This window comes from Poecilia latipinna, unplaced genomic scaffold (genome assembly GCF_001443285.1).
Source record: "Poecilia latipinna isolate Pla-1442-1.1 unplaced genomic scaffold, P_latipinna-1.0 Scaffold1369, whole genome shotgun sequence".
NCBI classification, from domain to species: Eukaryota; Metazoa; Chordata; class Actinopteri; order Cyprinodontiformes; family Poeciliidae; genus Poecilia; species Poecilia latipinna.
In genome coordinates this window covers 140,877-162,113 of record NW_015113985.1, presented here as the reverse complement: position 1 = coordinate 162,113, position 21,237 = coordinate 140,877, and the positions used below count along the sequence as shown (strand labels likewise).

General features: G+C 39.0%; 1 long non-coding RNA gene across 2 annotated transcripts in view; it reads left to right on the top strand.

Moving 5' to 3' along the window:
• The window catches only part of LOC106962089 (uncharacterized), a 30,069-nt gene extending 11,693 nt beyond the window's left edge, over window positions 1-18,376 (top strand). The window contains exons 3-6 of one of the 2 annotated variants that reach the window (XR_001427898.1): window positions 5,451-5,503; window positions 9,344-13,480; window positions 13,801-13,855; window positions 15,801-18,376. This is a non-coding gene — a long non-coding RNA (uncharacterized LOC106962089). Of the gene's footprint in view, window positions 1-5,450; window positions 5,504-9,343; window positions 13,856-15,800 lie in introns of both variants that reach the window. The other variant, XR_001427897.1, reaches the window with a different exon arrangement.
• Window positions 18,377-21,237: the final 2,861 nt, after the last annotated feature.

Sequence of the window (21,237 nt, the reverse complement as noted above, 5' to 3'; positions counted from 1 at the left end):
CTAATGTCTCCAGTTTGAGGCTTTTCCTGTCACTCAGACACAGAACAGAAATGTCAGTGATAAAACAACTGAAGTCTTTGTAGTGTTTTACTGCGGCATCAATAACACAGTCTAATAGTTTTGCTTTTTTTTTTTTCAATCTTGTCATTTTAAGATGAACCTTTTCAAATCTTGCTTCTGAAGGCCTTGTGGTGCCTTCACACACAATGTGTTTTCAAGGTGGACAGCTCATAAAGATGAATGATGGGTGTTGTGGGGTAATTAGCCAATCTGAGGTGATGGGAACAGATGTACATAACTCTGTAAATTAAATCTGCATGGAGAACAAGACGAGTCCCCTGATCTTCCAGATTCATTGGCAGAGGGAGTCTTTTTTCCCCCCTTCAGAGTGGATTTCATTAAGTTTCCCAAAAAAACTTGAAATTACACAATTCTTCTAGACAAAGCTGGAAGGGAGACTTATTTTGGAAAGTCAATTCATTTGCAATAGGCCATTTTGTCCCTCTTTGTGTCTCTCCAGTAGGGGGTCAGTGCTGGAGACAGCCTGGCAATCAGCCAGCACACCGAGCAATCACCAGTGTATCCATAACGAAGGTTTTCTTTGGAAATTACATGCGCTTCATTTCAGGCAAAATTGTGAAGGGGAATAAACTGTAGCATTCTTTCTTTCTTTTGCCTTTTTCTATTTCCCATTGTAATGTTATCTGTGGCAGAAATCACTGAGCTGGTATAATCAGAGCATTCAGTGTGGGGCAGTTTTCATCAGCATTTTACTTCTCCAACATTTCTGCTGAATGAATAGAGGGGGAAAAAAATACGATCACACAGGAAGTGTCAAGGAGATATTTTTGGCTTCGGGATTCTTGGGGATGAGGAGGTAAAGTGTGTAAAAATGCAGAAAATGGGTTAACAAAATAGAAGCTGCTCTCGCCGTGTTAGACCAATCCTACATTACACCTGAAGTCTCCCGTAAATGTCCTGCTAGATTTCTTCAGATTTCTCACAGAGGAGTGGAAGAGTAATGAGGATGTTAGAAAGCAAAGTCCGTGAGGGATGTGCTCTACATCATTCAGATTTAACACCGCCATCTGTTTCATGTTTCATGGCGCCCTCCAACAGCAACATCAGGGCTTCAGATGAAGCATTTACCCGGATGACAGATGCACTACCTGAGGAAAAGTTGGCCTGGACTTAACATGTCTGATAAAGGAGACACACATTTCTAATAGGCATCGGCTTTTTATTCGTCGTGCTGGTTTCGACCAATCTTTTTTCCTTTTTCTTGGCCTGGGGAGACTCAAAGCAGCAGACTCCTTCTGGTAATGAATGTCAAATCAAAAGCTGACCTATTTAGAAAGGCAAAGCTCTTTCACACCTATGGCAGGATGATATCTCTCCTGAGATCCACCACAGGCGTCTCTCCTCAGACAAGTCCATGCTGCCGGCTGTACTCCCTTAACTTGTTAATTCATCTATACTGCATTGTGTGCTGTGTGAGAGTGAGACATTTAGGTGGTCAAGACTATTTATTTCTTTAAGTTTTTCACATAGTTTGTGGGTATGCACACATATTTGCTCATTTGTTTTGCTTGTCGTGGTTATTTGTGCCAGAGTATTTTTTGCCAGTGGATGGTCAGGTGTTCTGGCAGTAGTTTCTTTCAATAGAAAAACAGCAAAACTAAAAATGTACGCAGATGACTTTGAGTTTGCAAAGGAGGAAATCATCACAAGTTCATTGTGAGTGATAGAAGGACTGAGCAGGAAAATGAAGGACGGTGTTCTGTCAACAGGTCTAGCATGGTGAAGAGAGAACGGAATCAATCAGTGAAGTTCTTGATTTCCCAATCTGTCTATTTTAGACCTCACATATGGACCATAAGACATCATAAGTCATTGGCTTATGACTGAAAGAACAAGATCATAGATAGAGGAGGGTTAATTGAGTTTTCGACATAGGGTAGCTGAACTCAAACATGTAGATAAAGAGTTAAGTGGAGAGGATAGCCCAGGTTTGCCTCGGGTTCTCAAGCTGAATTAGCTTGCTGTTTTGCTGTGTCTCTCTGTGGCCTATCTCAAAGTGAAATGTATTTACATTTTTATCAACCATTTTAAAATTAGAATAACATCATACACAAAGTGAAAGACAAAACATACTTTTCTAAGCAGAAACAACAACTGATATGGTTTGAGCAGCTAAGTGTACAGCAGGTTCTCAAATTAAACTGTAAGCTTTTAGCTTCCCAAAGCAGGTTTTCCAGGACTCTTTGACCTTCAGGATTCACCTCACAACTTGTAATTGAAAGGAGAAAGTGGCTATGCCGAGAAGTTATGTTGCAATATTGACAAAATGTCACCTCAGAAATTAGAGGGGCCTAACAGCTTCTGCTGTTCAATTTCTTGACGGTTAGAACATGTCCAGACCTGAAGCTCCCAGCACAGCCATTACTGACATTTCAACATGCAGGCCGAAACAAATTATTTCCTCACAGGAAGTTAGGCTCCGTTTCTAAACACGGCAAAATAAATGATGTACAAATGGCAGTGTGGTGCAGCATCTTGGATTGGATTGCAAAATCTGGATCTCTATATTATAGCTTTATAGAATGTGACAGAGGTGTAGTATAGAGGAAAGCTGAGAATTCTCCAATACGTGTGTGCAAGCACCTGTGAATTGCAACAAATTGATTTACTGTCGCTCATGAAGATGATGCTCATTTTAATGACTACTCTGGAATTTACTCCATTTTAGCTGAATGTGAGGTCTAATTGTTGAGCATCCTGTCAGGTCTCGTCTCTGGGTGAGCAGCGTGATGAGCTGAAACACACATTTACATGTTTCTCCATCTCTACCTCTCCTGTCTCTTAAAGGAGCCTCGGGAGCTGGTCTTGTTTTTTACGATGATACCTTGGCAGGAGAACAGCACTCTGTTTTTACCTGATTCACATCTTTAGTTCTTGAGTTCAGTGACCTATGTAGGATCTTGCATTATAATTTATTGAAAGATGACAAAAAACCCTGCTGTTTTATGGTGTTATTTGGTGCTGAGCTTGTTTTTGTTTCGCTAAACAAATGTTGGAACCAATGTGGTGATTCTGCCCCCATTTGGTTCCTGCTGCTGCCATTTTATTCCATCTTAATTCCTTTTGAAACTATGAACTCATGTACTGGAGCTTTGGGTGTACCTTTGACTCTGTTTTATGAATAATGATCGTAAATTAAAATGAAATGCTCAAATCTCATATGTGATTTAATGAGGTAGCAGCATCAGAGCAAATGACTAAAAGAAGCTTCACAATCTACTAATGAAGGCTGGTTTTGTTCTGGACACTGCTGTGGAAACTGGATATTTTTTCCAAATGAAAAATATTACTGACAATCCAGAGTATCCTCTTCATGAGACTGTTATACAGTGTGTCAGTCAGAGGCTTCTTCAGAACTGCTGTAACACTGGATGCTACAGGAAAGCCGTGTTGCTGCCCACAGACATGAGTCTACAAAAATTCAAAGAAAATTCAATAACATGACTTACAGCAACATTTAATTTCCCCTTTGGAATTAATAAAATATTTTATATATGTGTTGAATTAAATTGCGTACCATTAATTTATATTACACTTAGTTGATTGTGATTCCGATGCCTGTTTGGACTAGTTAGCTCTTGTCTAGTTTGAAAAAATGACCCCTGATTGTGATTTGTTATTCAAATCACACGACCACGTTTCAGTTCAGCAGTCTGTTAGCAAACAGAAACAAAAGACTGGCATTAAAAAAGTGAACAAAACGTTCCACAGTCAGGTAACAATTAACATTTAGTGAGCAAGAAATATCCTGCGGCTGATGGCCTCAATGTGTCCCACAAATCTGGACACAAAAAATTCTTAAATTGCAAAAGTACTAGGGTGTGCTGTGGTGGCACAGGGGTTAAGCACAACCCACATATGGAGGCCTTAGTCCTCGACACAGCTGTCGCAGGTTTGATTGGCGACCTTTGCCTCATGTCTTCCCCCTTCTCTCATTACCCACTTTCCTGTCAATTAACTATCAAATAAAGGCCACTAGAGCCAAAAAATATTTTTTTTTAAAAGTACAAAATGTCTAGGACGTAGTGTTTGTTCAACTGTAAAATGTAATTTTTAATACATAAATTTAATAATTTATTGATGAGCTAAGTAAGTGGGATTCATTTTGAGTCAATAAACTTTAGATGAGGTAAATGGTGGTTCCAAAAAATAATTCAGTGACATATTTACACAAATACCAACATATGAAACACGGCTGTTGTGAAAAATGCCTTCACTTTGTGGTTCATTGATTAGAAAATGTAAATAACTGGTTTTGTGTTTTGTCAAACACTAGGGGTGCACCAGTTGAAATTTTCTTGCTGATTGCCAATTTTTGATCTTTAAAACGCCTGACCTGCCGATTCTGATTTTGGCCGACTAGTTTCTTTTGTCCGGACTGTTGCTAACTCACCCCACTGAGATGCTAACAGTTGGGTGACTATTGTTAACCAAAGCAACAGAGGACAGTGGTTGATTTTTAGACATTTGCTGATGTAGATAAGATCGGTGGAAAAGATCGGCTTCACGTGTAAGCATCGGCTGATCATTGATCTTCCAATATATTATATATTTCACTTATGACGTACAGATGACGTTCAGTTCTCACACATGCATTTCCCAATAAAAAATAAACCTGCAGGAGAAAAGCAGCTTCTCTTCAGCCTCTTATTGCCGTTTGGCCTTTCAGGTTCACAGTCCTAAAAACAGCTACTTAACCGTGGAGGGAGGAGAAAAATAATAATTTGTTAGTTCTGTGGTGTCACAGCTGTCACCTCTTTGCCCTCAGCAGTCAGCCGGTGTCGACTTGGCGTTTGGTGGGTTTGGGGGGGAGGGGGTTGAATGACGCTTTCAGCTCTCTAATCTGGGGAGCAGAGAGGTGCTGCTATCGCTGACAGTGTGACTGACAGGCAGGCGGAGAGGACCCAGCTGTGATGGCTGCTGTCGGCTCAGTGGCAGCCTTATGATGAATTGCCTCTCCTGAATGATAGCGCTGTTACCGAGTGATGTCGATGCAGGATTGTTCTGTCACCGCCTCACCGACGACCGCAAAAATGAAAAAATAAAATAAACAAGCAGAGAAATAAACTGCTATGCAACTCGTGCCCCATCTCTTTTTTTTTTAAACTTTATATTAATGTTGCCACGCCTCATACGTCTCCATAAGTAGCAATATAGAAGTAGAAGCTTATGGGGGAGGAAATTGTCTTGTACGTTTACAAAGTTTTAAATGATGTAAAGTAGGTTTTTTTTTTCTTTTTTTTATGCAGCTGCACAATTAATTATCCTCATAGTAAGGGAAGATGAACATTATTTTTAAATTGCAATATATTACATTTGTTCTGCGCCCTATTTCCTGATATTCACCTCCATTTCCTGTCTGCTTCCAGCTCAGATGACTACTATGAATATGGACACAGCGGGGAGTCATATGAGTCGTACGGTGAGTCGCAGATCTCCTTTTCCACTGTATATATATACATATTATTTTATGCAATATATATATATATATATATATATATATATATATATATATATATATATATATATATATATATAGTGTCAATTGTCAGAACAATATCTCTTTTCATTTCCTCACTTGAGTCTGCTTACTTTATCTCAGTTGCCATAGCACCTGGCTAATGGAGTGCTGTTTCAGACACATTCAGACTGAGCGTGTTTAAAAGTCATTTGTCACTAATCAGAACCTCTTCAGCTCATTTAGATAATTAGGTGGAAGCAGTGTTGCTCGAAATTAAAAACAATTACCAAGAGTGGAGGCTTAAGGTGCAGGAGTGTATATTTATAACCGCGGCGTTGTAAATATTGACTGACATTTCTTGCATCACTCCAGCGTCTCTTTTGAGAATTGTTTTGGGGGGAAACACGTGAGATAAGGCCAAATCACTTCTCTTACCCGCAGAAGATTTCCGGGGGTTAAATGCTGATTTTTTTTCCCCTCAGCTATGTAGAGGAAAACGTCAAAACAAAACAAAAATAGAGGATAACCTTTACATCATCCCTAATCCTTCTGCAGTTACACGAGGAAATAAAGGAGCAGATTTTACTGGTTTGTAGAAGGTGTTTATATTTATTTGCAAAAGGATTTTTACAAATTGGGCTTTTTTTATATTTAGTCATGTTGGTGTATTTTCTTCTATGAGTACAAAAGCTGAAAAGTGTGGCGTGTAAAAGTTTTATTCCTGAGTCAATATGTTTGCAAAACTACTTCCACTGCAAATTCAACTTCAAGTGTTTATTTATGTTTTTGTATAGGTCTGTATCAATCTGGCAATTCTTAAAAAAAAATAAATAAATGAAGATTTCACCTAATTTTCTGTTTTTATAAAAGCTGCATAATGTAGCTTTAATTACTATATGTGGATTCTGAATATTAAACTAGTTTTACATGGTTTCAGGACAGTATTAAACACTTTTTGCGTGTTTGGTACACATTTTTGACGTTGACTGGTCGAACACAACTAAACTGCCAGATTTGGCCTGTGGGGAGCCAAAGGCCAATATTTGTTTTATGTGGACAACTTGTGTCCCTTATTTTATGCAAAGCTCCTTCTGCTTCACTGCCATTTACATTCCTCAATGTTCCCAGGCAAAAACCTAAATATCACTTCATTACCGTGACACCGGTTTCAACCTAATTTGCTGGACAAAACTTTACTTACTTTAATGAACTTCTTCTCGCTTCTGATTTGGAACGATCAAATCAGAAGCAAGTTTGGACCAGCTGCACTTTCTGCAAACTTCTGGCAGAGCTCAACCTCCCTGAGGCAGTGTTCAGCAAACCTATGTCAGCTTTCTGACATGATCGGTAAGATGCGGGCCAAGGTCAGATCTGCTGCCGACTGCATTCATATGACAGCGGAATTACAGCGCTGTAACCGCGCAGCTGTGGAGCAGCAGGTCGATGCATCTTTTATGTTGTGCTGTACATCTGGCCTTAGTGTGAACTTGACTTGTTTTGGAAGCTGCTTGTAGTCAGTGCAGCCTAATTCTCTAATACTGCATTATAGCAACGCCGTGTTGACGTTCTGTCCTGATCCAGCTTTTAAACTGGATTATTGAAATGTATTATTCATGATACAGGATGCAAAAAAAGACAAATGTTTCAATTAAACAGATGCCAAGGCAGAAGGATGCTTTCAGTGTCAGCAGGATTAGACAAAACCTACGTGGCTAAGTTTAATATAAAAAAAAATGGTAGGATGGTGGAAAATAATGCTGCATTGAATTATAGTGAAGTTTTTGATACACAGTTCCTTCCAAAAGTATTCAGACCCCTTCAATTTTTTTCACATTACAACAAATTTTCAATACATGTTATTTAAGCTTTATGTGACAGACCAACACAAAGCCACTCAGAATAAAACTGTCCCTCACTGGGGAAACCTATCAGATGGGTAATCTGAAACATGTACATCTACACTAAAATCAAAGCACAAAAACAAACGTAATTTACAGCACAAAGTCTACAAAGTATGCACAGACCTGTTATAACAAATTTTGTTGTTCCAGAAGTTATTGTGATGAACGATAATTTTGTTGTTTTGAGAACATTTTCAAGTATGTAATGTAAAGGCATGATAATGCAAGAACACATTCTCAAAGACAAATAAACCTTAAATTCTAGTAAACATTTTACACTGGAACTGGAAAATGTCTTAAAAAATTAAAAAATAAAACATAAAAAATAATTAATATAATGAATTCTGAAGTCTCTGTAAACAAAACTGTCCTTCAGTAAAAGTTGAGACCAAAGCATCAGACTGAAAACTTCTAGTTTTTGGTAGAAAGAGAGAAAAGAGAAAATAGATACATAATTTATCCTTATTATGATGATTTTCTACTTACATCTAATGGATACACAGTTAAAAATTAGGATATTACATGAGACCAATAAAAAACTATTTAAAAAAACAGAAATGTGGGCTTCATAAAAATATGTTTAATACTTGCTTTAAGGTGAATTTCAAAAAGTGCTTTTAATCTGACAAATGAGACTCTTAGGGACATTTATGTATGTAGCAACAGAGTGTATATATTTGGTTGTGTATTTGTTTAGCTGAGAAGCTAGAAGTGAACCTGGAGAGGACAGTGGAATTCACTTCAACTTTACGGAATCTCCTTTAATTGGGTTGAGCTTCTGCTGGAGGTTTGTTGAAATTCGCCCTTTGTATGTTTGGCTGTAAGCCTGCTGACAAACAGAGTAATGACACCAAAAGCCGACCTCCACCTTAGCTCAGCGTTAGCCGGGTAAAACCGGCAGTGATCCATGACGCGTATTCGTTTTTGCTTTTCACGCGTTTATTCCACGAACGTGCTGTCAGAGGCAAGTCAAAGCCATTAAAACTTTCTAAACTTTTCTGACTGTGCCAGTGAAAGAACAAGCACCCTCCACTTATTAGACTGATGCCGACCTGCGAACATGAAACGCTAATAATGATAATAATAATAATCATCATCATGCTGCGCGGGTCACACAGACTGGAAGGCAACAGCTCAGAGAAAGCAGATAAACAACACTGACAGGCTTTCTTGTTCTCAAAACACAAGGTTACCTTGGTGTGTTTCTTCAAAGTGAGTGTCAGTGGAAGGGTGACAGGTTTAATTAAGGGGTATTGGCTATGTGCTGGCAACAGAGAGCCTCCACACTGGGGGGAAAAAAGAAAAAGAGAGAAGCAGCCTTTGTTAGCTTCAGCTCCGGGGAAGTCTCAGCGCTGGCTGGAGATCAGACAAAGGGTGCCGTCAATAGCAGCACTTTCACATTGATGCTAGCAGGGGGGGTGAGCAAGACCTGATTTGAGCTAATGGTAATTGTGACCTTTTTCTCTGGGAGTTGCTAAACGGGCCCTTTTCAAGTAGCCATTTGATCCTCACATTCAATTAACCTGGATGGATTCTTCCAGGTGAAAGCTCTGACGGAGCGGGAGCTTTTTGTTTTTACAGGCAGATCCAAATTCCTGCTTCAACGTCAGCAGAGGGAGAATGTTTACTGAACACCTCCGATACGGTCAGGGAAAGTTTGGAAAAGTTTTTCATCTGATTTAATTATTTAGTAGGGAGGAAAAATGTGACATTTGTCTGATTTCAAGTATATCACTAGAAAGTAGATTCTTGGTTAGATTGTGTTTTTTTGCATTGTACAGAATTTTTACATGGAAAAATATTTAGGAAGTATTTGCTGCGTCTGCATGTGTCGCTTCAATTAAAGTGTATCGCCTCTAATCACTCTCCATCTGTTTATCCTGTGTTCTCCCCTGATCAGGCCAGGAAGAGTGGGCAAACAGTCGCGGCAAGGCTCCGTCGGTTCGGACGGCCAAGGGAGCTTACAGGGATCAGCCATACTCCAGATACTGAACTGTTTTTACAAGCCGCACCCCCCCAAGGCCCCATGGTGGTTTCAACCCAAGTAATGGATTTTTTTATGGACGTTCCCATCTTTTTAGAATTGAAAACCCGAATCCGCGACATAACACACAAACAAAACTCTGAACTGAAAGTATTATAACATGAAAATCATACTCTTGATTTGGAAAAGGAAAAAATCGCAAAGCAGTTTAGGTAAGCTCTCTGTAGTAGAATCGACAGAAAGTTAAGGCTAAAAAGGAAAAAAAGACTCCATAGTACATTAAGTTTCTCTCTCAGCTATGTGATTGTGAAGAATGACATTGTATCAGGTTATTTTACTTGGTAATGATTAGTGAGCCACGCCACTGTAAGCTGTTGGATACAATGCTTCCACACAGCTGCCAGTGCAACTTAATTTATCACCCTCTATTCTTTAGACCTCTGAAATGTTAGTAGATTAGTTTCTAGGAAAGTGCAGTACTGTAGATACTTTCTCCTGAAGGATAATTGGTTAACTTTGTGTCCCTTGTAAATGAAACATTTGCAAACTGAAAAAAAAGAAGAGATAAGTCATTCTGTATACACATTGTATTGCTGTTTCTTCCTCTTTTTTTAATGTAAAATAACAGTCCAGTTAGTGTTAAAGGGCTTATAGAAGCATGGTGTGCAACTGTGGACGTTACCAGCTGTTAAAAGAAGCCTGTGTAGTTGTGATCATTGGTTTTGCCCCCAAACATCTCCTTAAGTCCATTCAGAAATAGCTGCGCCTGCTTTCTGTACGCTGATCCACCATAGCTGCCAAACGCTTTGGGAGCTTTCAAATGTCTGCCTTTCTTTTCAGATGCTCCTGCTGAGCATTTGTGATGCTCCTCGTTTTTATGCTTTTAGAGAATATGAAACGTGATACAGTGCTGGTAAAAGGTTTACATTCCCTCATCTTAGGCATGAAAGTCCTAAACTATGATGAATTTGAATCAGTCTTTTTTTCGAGGTGTAATGAGAATACAACATGATTTTGAGGATGCAAAAATTTGAGTTTGTTAATGGATTTACTCCAAACTAGATCAAAGGTTATACAACCAGGCTCAAATGGTTACAAATACTTCCTGTAATTTGGTTACATTTAGATTTAGATTCTGCCTGAACTTGTTTCTGGCACATGAGGAAGTGGTGCACTGGGTGCCCATATACACCGGCTGACCTTGTGACCTTTACTGCATGTCTTCTTCCCTTTCTCTCTCTGTCCATTTCGTGTTTGATTACTACAAGTAAAGGTCATTAGTGCCTCAAAAAAAAGAAAAGAAAAAACTTGATAGGTTTCTTGGGACTGACCTGGCTTTCAAGCACAGTCCGCAAATCTTGAATAGGGAAAGGTCAGGGACATGTTAGCCTGCTTTATCAGCTCCAAAATATGTTTTGATGTGTGTTTGGGTTCATTGTCCTGCTGGAACATGATGTTGTGCAAGAAAAACAAAAAAAATCAAACAAACAAAATTGTAAGATTTGTTTTCTTCACAAGGCACAAGAACATTCTCAGCTCAGCTAATGTCTAAAACCTAATTACAGGTACTGACTCCTGACAACAGATATTGTCTATGTAGTAAACAAGAACAGTTCAGACTCTTTGTACAATATCTTATGTTCACAATACCAAGATCTGATTAGTAAACTGCAAAAAGGTTTGTGTAATTTCCTGACTTTTGGAGATTTGTTCTGCTGTGCTGATCGACTCTGTGAGATTTGATTCAGCAAAACACCCAATAGACCGGTAGATTTGTCTTGATTGGGGACCAAAGTTGCAACATTTGTTCCATTTTCAGCTGATGATATTTTCTTTCACACTGCTCTGTGTCAAACAATCCAAACCAATTGAAAAACCTGGTCCCCTCCTCGCCTGTGGTGGCACTGCACCGAGAACCACTGAGGCAAATGACATGAAAAGCTCTGAAGAAGACACCGAGTGCAACTGCTTTCTTCAAGAAATGTAAACAAAAATGGAGTGGCAGGAGATTTTAATGGTCGTAGGGTTTCTCTTTCGTCTTTGGCAAAAGAACACAAACCATTTCTCCCTCAAGCGTTAGACTCACACATTTGTTTTGGTTGTATTTACCCAGAATGCCCTGTGTCATAGTCCACTTCCTGCTTTTGAAGCAGTCTTTGGTTCACTTGGTATTCACACATGCATTCAAACCAAACAGAGACCTGGGTTTGTAGGAAGACTTGAGTTTGTTTGCTTTTTTTGGTCCACATCAGAGTTCAATTACGCATTCCCACCTTCCCAAATGAACCCGACTTTCTAGGCAAACAAACTAGAATTAGATTAATGCAGATTAATCAGAGCTAGTTTGAATGCACCCTATATCTTAATAAGTAATACTGAACCAACAGCGTGTCTAAGTTTGATCCAAGCAGCTCCTGTCAGATGGAAGAATGTTAATTTGGATGTTCAAGAACATTATGAAGCCAATAATGTAGTATGTGATGGAATCTTAATGTCCACAATAAAGGCAATTCTATCATTAACTTAGAAGAATCACTTCACAGTTGGCCATATGGACAAGACAAAGGCTGTCTGGAGAAATGTTTCATGATTAATAACAAGAACTATTTTTGGAAGAGTCAATGTGATTCATTCAAAACAAAGAAAACTTTACAAACTGTTGTACAGACTATGTGGAATAATGACGGCTAAACACAACTGACAAGTTCTTCAGTTTCAACTCGGCTGCTACATGCTTGAAACTTGGTCATAGTTGGTTGTTGGAACAGGACAATGACCCAAACAGCTATTAAGCTTTGTATTGGCCCCAACCTTTCCCACATTGAAGGTGATTTATGAAATGTGCTTAAAGGCCAGGGCAGGGCGGGGCAATGGCGGTAATCAGAATGAATTCAACCAGTTTAGGCAGAATTATGCCAGAAGCTTGGACACAAAACTGTGTAGTTTCTCTTCCACTTGCTATGACACATTTAACCAAATCTAATGGGAGTGTATGGATATAATTAAGCTTTTATGGGTAACTTTAATCACACGTGGATGAGGGAAATTTATATTTGTGCTCCCAATCCTTCTCAAAACTCAGTGAAGTTGCAGCTATCCTCATTACAACTGGACAAAAAGAGCAGGCAAAAGTAATGACAATTATGACATTCATTTACGTAATCGGTGTGTGTAAACTTTTGACCAGAACTTTACCGTTACCTTTCTCCACACTTGTTTTTGAGTTTCAATCTCATCACCCACCTTTCCCCCTATCCTTCTGGAGATATGTTCAACTCTATGGATTGTGAGCTTATGTAAGCCCTTTAATAATTCTTTCTTTGTTGATGCTAATAAACATTTTGAAAGAAAACCTTTGTGTTGAGGAGAATAATTACACACTGCTAAATGCGCTTTATAATTTAAACTAAACCCAATGAAACCCCCTGATGTTTGAAACATTTGCTCCACAGAAAAGCTCAAAATGAACTAAGCGGATCTTTTACACCTTGATAACATTACAAGAGCTTAAACCGTCATATGTTACAGATTTTGAATTTAACACAAATATCAAGATGGCATGACCAGAAGTCCAAACAAATACAAAATGGCCGCTGGCGACCTTGCAGACGGTCTTGGTCATCTGATAACGTTTTGCACCAATTTGGATTCAAACATTTTCATAGCGCCGTCTCCCACCGAGACGCAGAGGATTTAAGCGATAACAACTCTTGAAACTCGTATTTGCTGATACGATTTGATGCACCTGATCGCGTCACGCATCATCAGTAAACACACAATAACGTCTCTGAGTGTTTACTCCCCGACAGACACGGCTCATCTAAAGCCTGCCCGACCTGCCACGTTGGCTTCAGCATAAAAAAAAAATGGAGGATTGGTGGGGTAGAGTTCTCTCTCTTTCTTGTCTTCCTGTTTTTGCTCTTCCTGCTCATGTGACCCTCTCCCAGTCGCTTTAAAGATCCTGCCTTTACCCCGCACGTTAAATTGAACCCCAGCTGACCTCCGCAGAGAGAGGACGGCAGTAGCTGTTTAAAAAGACCGCCGCCCCACAAGGTAAACACCCTAACGCAGTTTAACCTCACCCCCCTCAACATAGTTACTCATAAACAAATTCTAAACATCAATGAAATGTTTTCCTGTAACTTTGAAGTTCGTAATCCAGCCACGAAGCTAGAATTAATTAGATTTCTGAAAAAAAAACAAAGCTAAAAAATGTTAAATAGTTTTAATATCTCAACAAACTGTGAAATCATTTTGTTCTAAGATTTTAATAAAACACGCAATGTTTCGTTAACTGGACTAAAAACATGGCTTATATTTTCTGATGTTGGCTGAAAACGATATTGCTCATGGTGTTTATGTTTTTCCTTCAGGCTGAGGTCACAGCTGAACACCGCTGTCTGTCCAAACACGTTCCTACTGCTGAAGGTGTGTTGCAGGCTGCACTGTGCATCATGTGTGGGTTTGGGCTGGTATAAACTCTGGTGATATTACACCTTTTAGCTAACCTAGCACAGTCTCTCTGTGTTACAGTATGAAAAGAAAAAATAAATAAATCAAATGAATTACCCATTGGTAAAAGAAGGTTCTGTGAGCTTACCGTCCTCAGTAGTTCCCTATTTGGTTACAGAGCTATCCTTTATTTCTGACCAGTCAGCAGAAAAATGATTTTAAAAAAAACTATGGATGCACCAATCACTTTTTTCACTTTCGATACCGATATTTGAGGTTTAGTATAAACCGATATAGATCTGATACAGAAAACAGTTGAATTGATTTAAAATGTTTTATTTTTGAACACAGTCATAAATGTACGGAATGATAAATGTTTTTAGTAACTCAGCACCAGTACAGCACATGTAAACACACCAGTAGCTTCACAAGCTTGGTCAAACATGCAAAAACAACTTTCATTTGTTGTCTGTGCAATTAGTAGTAGAACAGCCAACTTACAATAAATAAAGTTGAAACTAAAGACAATAGGATGACTTCTTTGGTTAAAGGTGTAAAAAATAAACTGCAACAAACATCTTTCAAATGATTCAGAAAGTGCTACTAGGAATACTAAATGTAATGTAAAATAAATAATAAAGCATTACGTAACTCAGAGCACAAAGTTTACAATTAGACTGAATGGACGTTGCCACCAATACATAATCGAGAATTTTTTTTAAATATCAGGACTGATACAGATATCAATATCAGATCGGTGCATCTCTAAAGAAAGAAACCTGAGCTGATCAGATGATCACCTCCATGGGATGCAGTGTCATATTAGCAGATAATAAATATTTGCACATTCACATAATGTTGGATGAGCTGAACATCGTCCATAGCTGCAGTCGACAGCCTCACGCATTGTAACTTTAGAGCAGAGATATGAACATGGTTTGGATGAGAAAGTAGCAACAAACTGAGCGAGCGTCTCATATGAAAGTGCAGACAGTTAATATTCAGAAATACACTGATGTATCATATTCAGTCTGAATTGCTTTCAATTCTACAAATTTTGACATAGAAATGACATCTGTTCTTCTACATGTAAGCTTTTATTGATACTAACTTTGATGGACCTCAATTCAAAATATCCAAACTGTCCCTTTAAAGACTTACTATGGAGAAAATCGAGGCAGTTCTTTGGAATTTAAACAGGATGCACGTTGGAGCGAGTCCACGGACATTTTGTTCCTGTGCACTTCGTGTTAACTTCTTTTGATGATGTACTGCAAGTTAAATTGGTGTGAAATGAAGGCAAAAAAAATAATGTTTTGATCTTCAAAGTAAGACTCCTTTAAAAGTTTCAGAGATGAAATGAGCTACAACTTCAACCATCACCCAGACATTTAATATAAACTATATGGAGTTTAATCAAGGAAATAAGGGAGGATTTTTATTTTCTTTTTCCATAAACAGTTTAAAGTATGTTTATAAAACATCACAGATAAGGATCTAATACAGTGATATATTCCATTTAGCAACCTTAAGAGTGATAAATACAACAAATCAAATATTAATGTGACTTTGAGGCGACCTGGCATTTTCCAAATGGATGTTTAAAGCTTAGAAATATTTTCCCACAACTTTTGAAATCCTTCCGAAGCTCGACCTTCATCCCCCCCACCCCCCACCGTAGATTTCCACAATGTCCTCAGGGGGATTCTGGACTCTCTGCATCTTTGTGCAAATGCAATTACTGTGTGAGAACATTCTGTGTTATCTGAACCACAACAGGGTCTCCAACTTCTTTACATTGTGGAGATGACACCCTCCGCTTGCATTAAGTGAAGAAATGCAATGCCTGACTGATTGCATTAGCTAAAAACATGAACAAAAATGTCTCACAACGTTCTCTCGCTTTGTTTTGTCTTTACAGGATTAAGAACAACGGACGCGTCTTTCTAGAAGCATTGTCCAATTGAATCGGCGTCCAAATCCACAGAAGATCTTTGCTTGACCGTTTGTTTTTTTTACATTTATAACGTGGACTGTGGTCATTACTTCATGGCTTCAAAAAGAGATGGAAAGCGACTTGTTTGGAGACGCAGAAAACAGAGTTGGAAGCCACATCACATGAATCACACCTCATCGTTCTCCGGAGAAAAGAGCAAAAAAAAGCTGTGAATGGACTTCAGCGTCCTCTGGGACTCAGAGAAGAAAAATTCTTTCAGAGCATCATTGACTCTCCGTAACTTCTTCACACACGCAGAACTGTTCTGGATCGACTGCGAGCCTGAACCCGTCTCTCCTGTTTGCAGTAGAGAAGATGTGTGAACCTTTTATGGTAGACGTTAACTGTTGCCTGCCTGGATGGATGAGTTCATGAATAATGCAGCATGCCAAGGGAGGAACGTCGTCATCCTAAAGGAATTTTCTGTTTTCGTCTCATTGTTGTCAATAATTTCAATCCAGTGTTCCCAATTGAATTAACAACTCAAAAAGTGCCTTTCTGTGACAGTTTTAGATATTTTTGAGCTAAAGTTCAGCTGCCAGAGCTAACTGTTTTCCTTTCTACTGTGTGTCACCACAATGTTAGAAACTCCTTCCCGTCCTCACAGAAGACGGCGCCCCATTCCAGATGCATCGCTTAATCACGCTCCACTTCGGTGGATATTCCAATTCTGAAATAGCTTTTCCGCCGATACAGAGAGAGCTCCGTAAGTCCAGACGGACTCATCCCTATTCCACACACTTGTAAGTTCTCAAAGGCAGACAATAGTTTTCCATTAGAGGAAGCGATTGTCGGCGGAGCCCCGGGTGCAGCCTCAGACAATAACATGGCGACCCAAAGCTCACATGTCGGCCTGCCGGAGTCAACTCTCATCACCTCCAGGGGCTGATTCCCACTCTGAAGTGGCTTAAAGACACAGGCTTATCTGAAGTTAGCTTGTCCGAGTTAATAGAGAAAGAACAGCTTATTTGATTAAGAATGCATACAAAGGAGGATGTAGTGATCTGTGGCTAGAAGACGAGTCAATTTCAGCTCCAGAGTACAAATCAATGTGTCTCTAACAGACCATAAGACTGCTTAACTCAGCAATGAAATTAGACTGAGGCAAAAATGCTAAAGCAGTGATGAACTTGTGAATAAGGGACAACTTTTGCTGAAGATGTTGCCCTGTTGTGATGGTGTTTGCTTGTTTTCTTTACGGTTGTGAGTCAGATATGAACTCATCTTTACTTCTCCATTGCCACATGAAGTAAGATGTTAAAAAGGGCCATCTTCAGCTGGTGTTATTGCTGTATAGCCAACTATTAATCTGACTCGATTTAACAGATACATAATCCTCCAATTGCTAGGTTCCATTAGGTTCCTCTACTGCAGGGTTTCATTTTGGGCCATATCTAGATCACAAATAACTTCAAATTATTGAAAAATGTACTGATAAAACTATATAAAAGCAAACTGTTCAACCATTAAAGTGGTAGTGTTATCTATTTTCCACTCATATAATACCATTTTATAGCACAATCAAATAACAATGTTAACTTCAGTTTTTGTAGATATGCTTTATGTATCAAAAATGACTTAAAAGAAATTTGACTTTGTATTTCTATGACTTGAAGTTGGGCCTCTGTCTCTTTAAGAAACTCTTGGTCTTTCTGAAACTCTGCCCCAACAGGAAGTGACACCTGAAAAGCTGGACTGGTCAGGGCAAAAGGTCTTTATTGTGTTCATCACAGAGCCAGCCTGGGGGAAGAAACTGTCCCTGTGGCTGCTAGTTTTTGCAAATAGTGCCAAAATGAAGGTTAAAGTTTAAACAGTTTGTGTCCAGGATGTGTGGGCTCTGCAGGTATTTAAGCTTCCTTTCTCCTGACCTTAGACTTGTACAACAGAAAAGGTCAGCCCTGATTCCAGAGATATAAATATCTGTCATTATTTTATCGTGCTACATTTAAGTTTGTGTACACATGAAAAATTATCATGCATAATAGTATTGTGCTGTATTAGCCTCTGAAGCTGTAACTCATACAACATCATACCCCAAACAACATGTTCCAGTTGTTGCCAAGCTCACTTTTATAAACAATAGGAAATTACGTTTTTATTCATGTTTTAAACACAAATGGAAAATGCTGATTGGGGATGAAACAAGACTCATGATATTAAAACATGACAGTGTTTCTCGTCAAGGTAAATGCTATCTTGTTAGCAATAACCATTCGCCTGATGTTTTAGTAGAAGTTGCCCAAACTTTAGGTTTCCAGTAGGAACGATTAATGGGAACAGATGGAGAGACAAGACAGGGGCACAACTACATATTATTCAGGTGGATGCGAAAACATAAATCGCCCCGTGAAGGAGTGTAGAAAACATATGGTCGCTCTATCCGTATGAGTGACCATATGTTATGAGTGACCCCCCCGAGACGAAGACACATGAAAGGTAAAACTCGCTACGTTTACATTTACATGTGCGCGAGGTGAAGGAGCGTAAGGGCGCGGTGAAGTGTATGCGAAGGCATCATCGGGGCACCGCCCCCTCCAGACGGGGTTTTGATGCCCCCTCTGGTGCAGCGCCCCTATGCGTTGCATGTGCTGCATACCCACTTTTTGCGCCACTGAGACAAGACATGAACAATATATTAGTGCCACAAGTTGTTCAGACACTGAAGGAAGCAGAAAGCAACACCGTAACAGCCAAGGGTGGGACGTCTAGCAGTACGTGGAGATACATCACGATCACAGAGAACGTTGTCAGTAGTAAGTGGTAAATGTTGTTCTGCAAACCATACAAGTTCTGAAGAGATAAAAAGAAATCATAAAAAGACAGACATCTTGTTCTGTCTTGTTCTCTTGAACGCAATATCGTGTCTCGTCTTGTGAGTTTTAGGTATTGTTACACCTCTAATGTTCGTAAATAAATGTAATACTAAACTATAGTTGTAGCCAGTAGACCCAAACCATCAGAAATACAAAAAAAAAAAAAAATTCATTTTTGGCACTTTCAGCCAGAGTGCATTATACGCATGGCGGCCATATTTGACTTATGATCAAAAGTTGAAGATTTTCTGACATGAACATTTTAAAGGTCCTACTTCCATGGGGAAATAAAATTTCCTTAAAAGTGCCAATTTTTTCTGATTTTTGTTGTTGTAAAATTACATCATTATGTCATAAAGATAGAAAGTTGAGGTTCATCCAGGTTAACACCTCTCAAATCACACACCATGGCAACAAACAGGATTGTGTGGGTGCATATTAATGTATGATTATAATCATACATTAAATATAAAATAAAAATAACTAAATGGATTAATGTATTACTACATTAATCCATTTAGTAATTTTTATTTTTTGTTTTCAGATAATTCTTAATATGTATTAAGGGAGAGACTGCAAGTCAGAGTAGATTTTGTTCCAGGATAAGACAAAGAAAACCACTGCTGTATTTTAATTCTTTGACTTTTCCTTTGAGTCAGGCTCTGAAACAGACACCTCCTGCTTTTTGGGCCGTAATTAACCAGAAATCTGTTCATCAGGCTGAGATTCAAACACGGGTAATCGATGGTGAATCCTTGTTGAAAGCCGGTGCTAACGTGAGCACAGGTCAGCATGCGCCACCTCCAAAGTGGCTGCTGAGATTGAGAGGGATCGATCACTACGGGACTTCTAGTCAACAGGCCCGATCAATGGCAGCAGCACAGAACACGGATATCTGTCCAGCTCATATTTGATACCATTGAACAATTCCTGATTTTTCTGGGAAATAGATTTTTTTTTCTCTCCACAGATCAAATCAAAAAAGTGCAGAAAATGAATATAAATGTATCAGAATAGAGACGTTATTACAATAAAACTGTATGCCAAGTCTATGATTAGATATCTCTGAACTGTTCATGTAATGAGCTGTCTAAGCTTTGAAAATACATTTTTGCTTGTTTATGTGTTTTAGCAGTAATAAAGTTTCCATGCCTGCTGATTAAAAAGTAACATTGTTCTGATAACGGTGTGTCACAATGGGGAGCAAATAATAATAATAATAATAATAATAATAATAATAAAGATTTTTTCTGTGTGTTGAATTATTGGGCTCTGACAGTTCTTAAAGTCTGCACTAAATATAACGGCAGTCGATGTGTTTTCCCCCTTCAAGCCCCCTCTGCTGCATTGATATTATTTACCTTGATACGCCCTTGGAATAATAGTTGCAGATCAAATGAGTTTGTGTAGCTGAAGCTGCCTCTTCTCCAACCTTTTAAATATTGCATGTTCTCCCTCCGCCCGCCGCCGCCGTCTTGGATGCGGTCCTCTCCTCATGTAAATGCTGCCGTTTCTTTACGTCTTCGGGCTTTTCTTCTTCTTCTCTCTCTGCTTCCATCCTCCAGGCTGTTCCGCTTTGATGTTTTTTTTTTCCCTCGGCCGTGTGAAATTCGAGATTAAAGTCCGTCTGTCGGAGCCCCAGCCGCCGATACGTACGCAGATAAACAAAAACAGACACAAAAAGTGTTGTTTTGTTTTTGCTAGAGAAAGCAGCTAGGACTTTACTTAAAAATTAAGAATGTATTTACATTTTGAAGCCGCTGGATAACTTAATTTCACCAGTTGCGGTTCTTTAACGGCTCAGGAAACGGTGTGGCTTCAGTCAGTTTTTGTTCTCCAGCTCTTAAACACTGTAAACTGTCCTCTGGGCTCGTAAAGGCTTACCTTCGGATTGTAGATCTCAAGTGGGGGTATAACTTGCTGTATTCTTGTACTAAAGCTACTCTGAGGCTCAAGAAGCACTTACGAGCCGAGTTGATGTTCTGATGTGTTAAGAAGAAAAGCTGGGTACAGTTTGCTCTTTATTCCAGTCATAAAAGCAGAGTTGTAGAGCTTTCTGTGAAACGGAGCCAGTCGGCTTTACGTCCTACCACAGAGGCTGAGCACATTAAAAACTAACCAGAACTGTTAACCATGATTTTGAACTGGTATGTGGGAATTTCTTCTGGTCGACTTTTATCCATCACTTACCTTTAAATTTAAGCACCCGGTCCAGACTTTTTTTTAGAAACAATATTTTTCTCAGTATTTCTAAATAGGAATACCTATGCTGGTACAGAAAGGCTTTGCATAGATACGGCTTGGTGATAACTTCAAGTCCAGCTACATTTAAATTCAAAGGAAGAAGATGGACAGCATGGCCAAAGTAGTTCTAGGCAACGATTGTCCAAAAACAGCTGTAGCTTGATTCTCTTTACACTTGCTAAACTTCTTCATCTTACAATGATGTTAATTGGAAACAGAATCAGGAATAAATGAGGCAAGTGTGAAATATAGAATAAAAAATGCCCTACAGTTGGTGTTGGCTTGTCCTAAATGGGCCTATGACC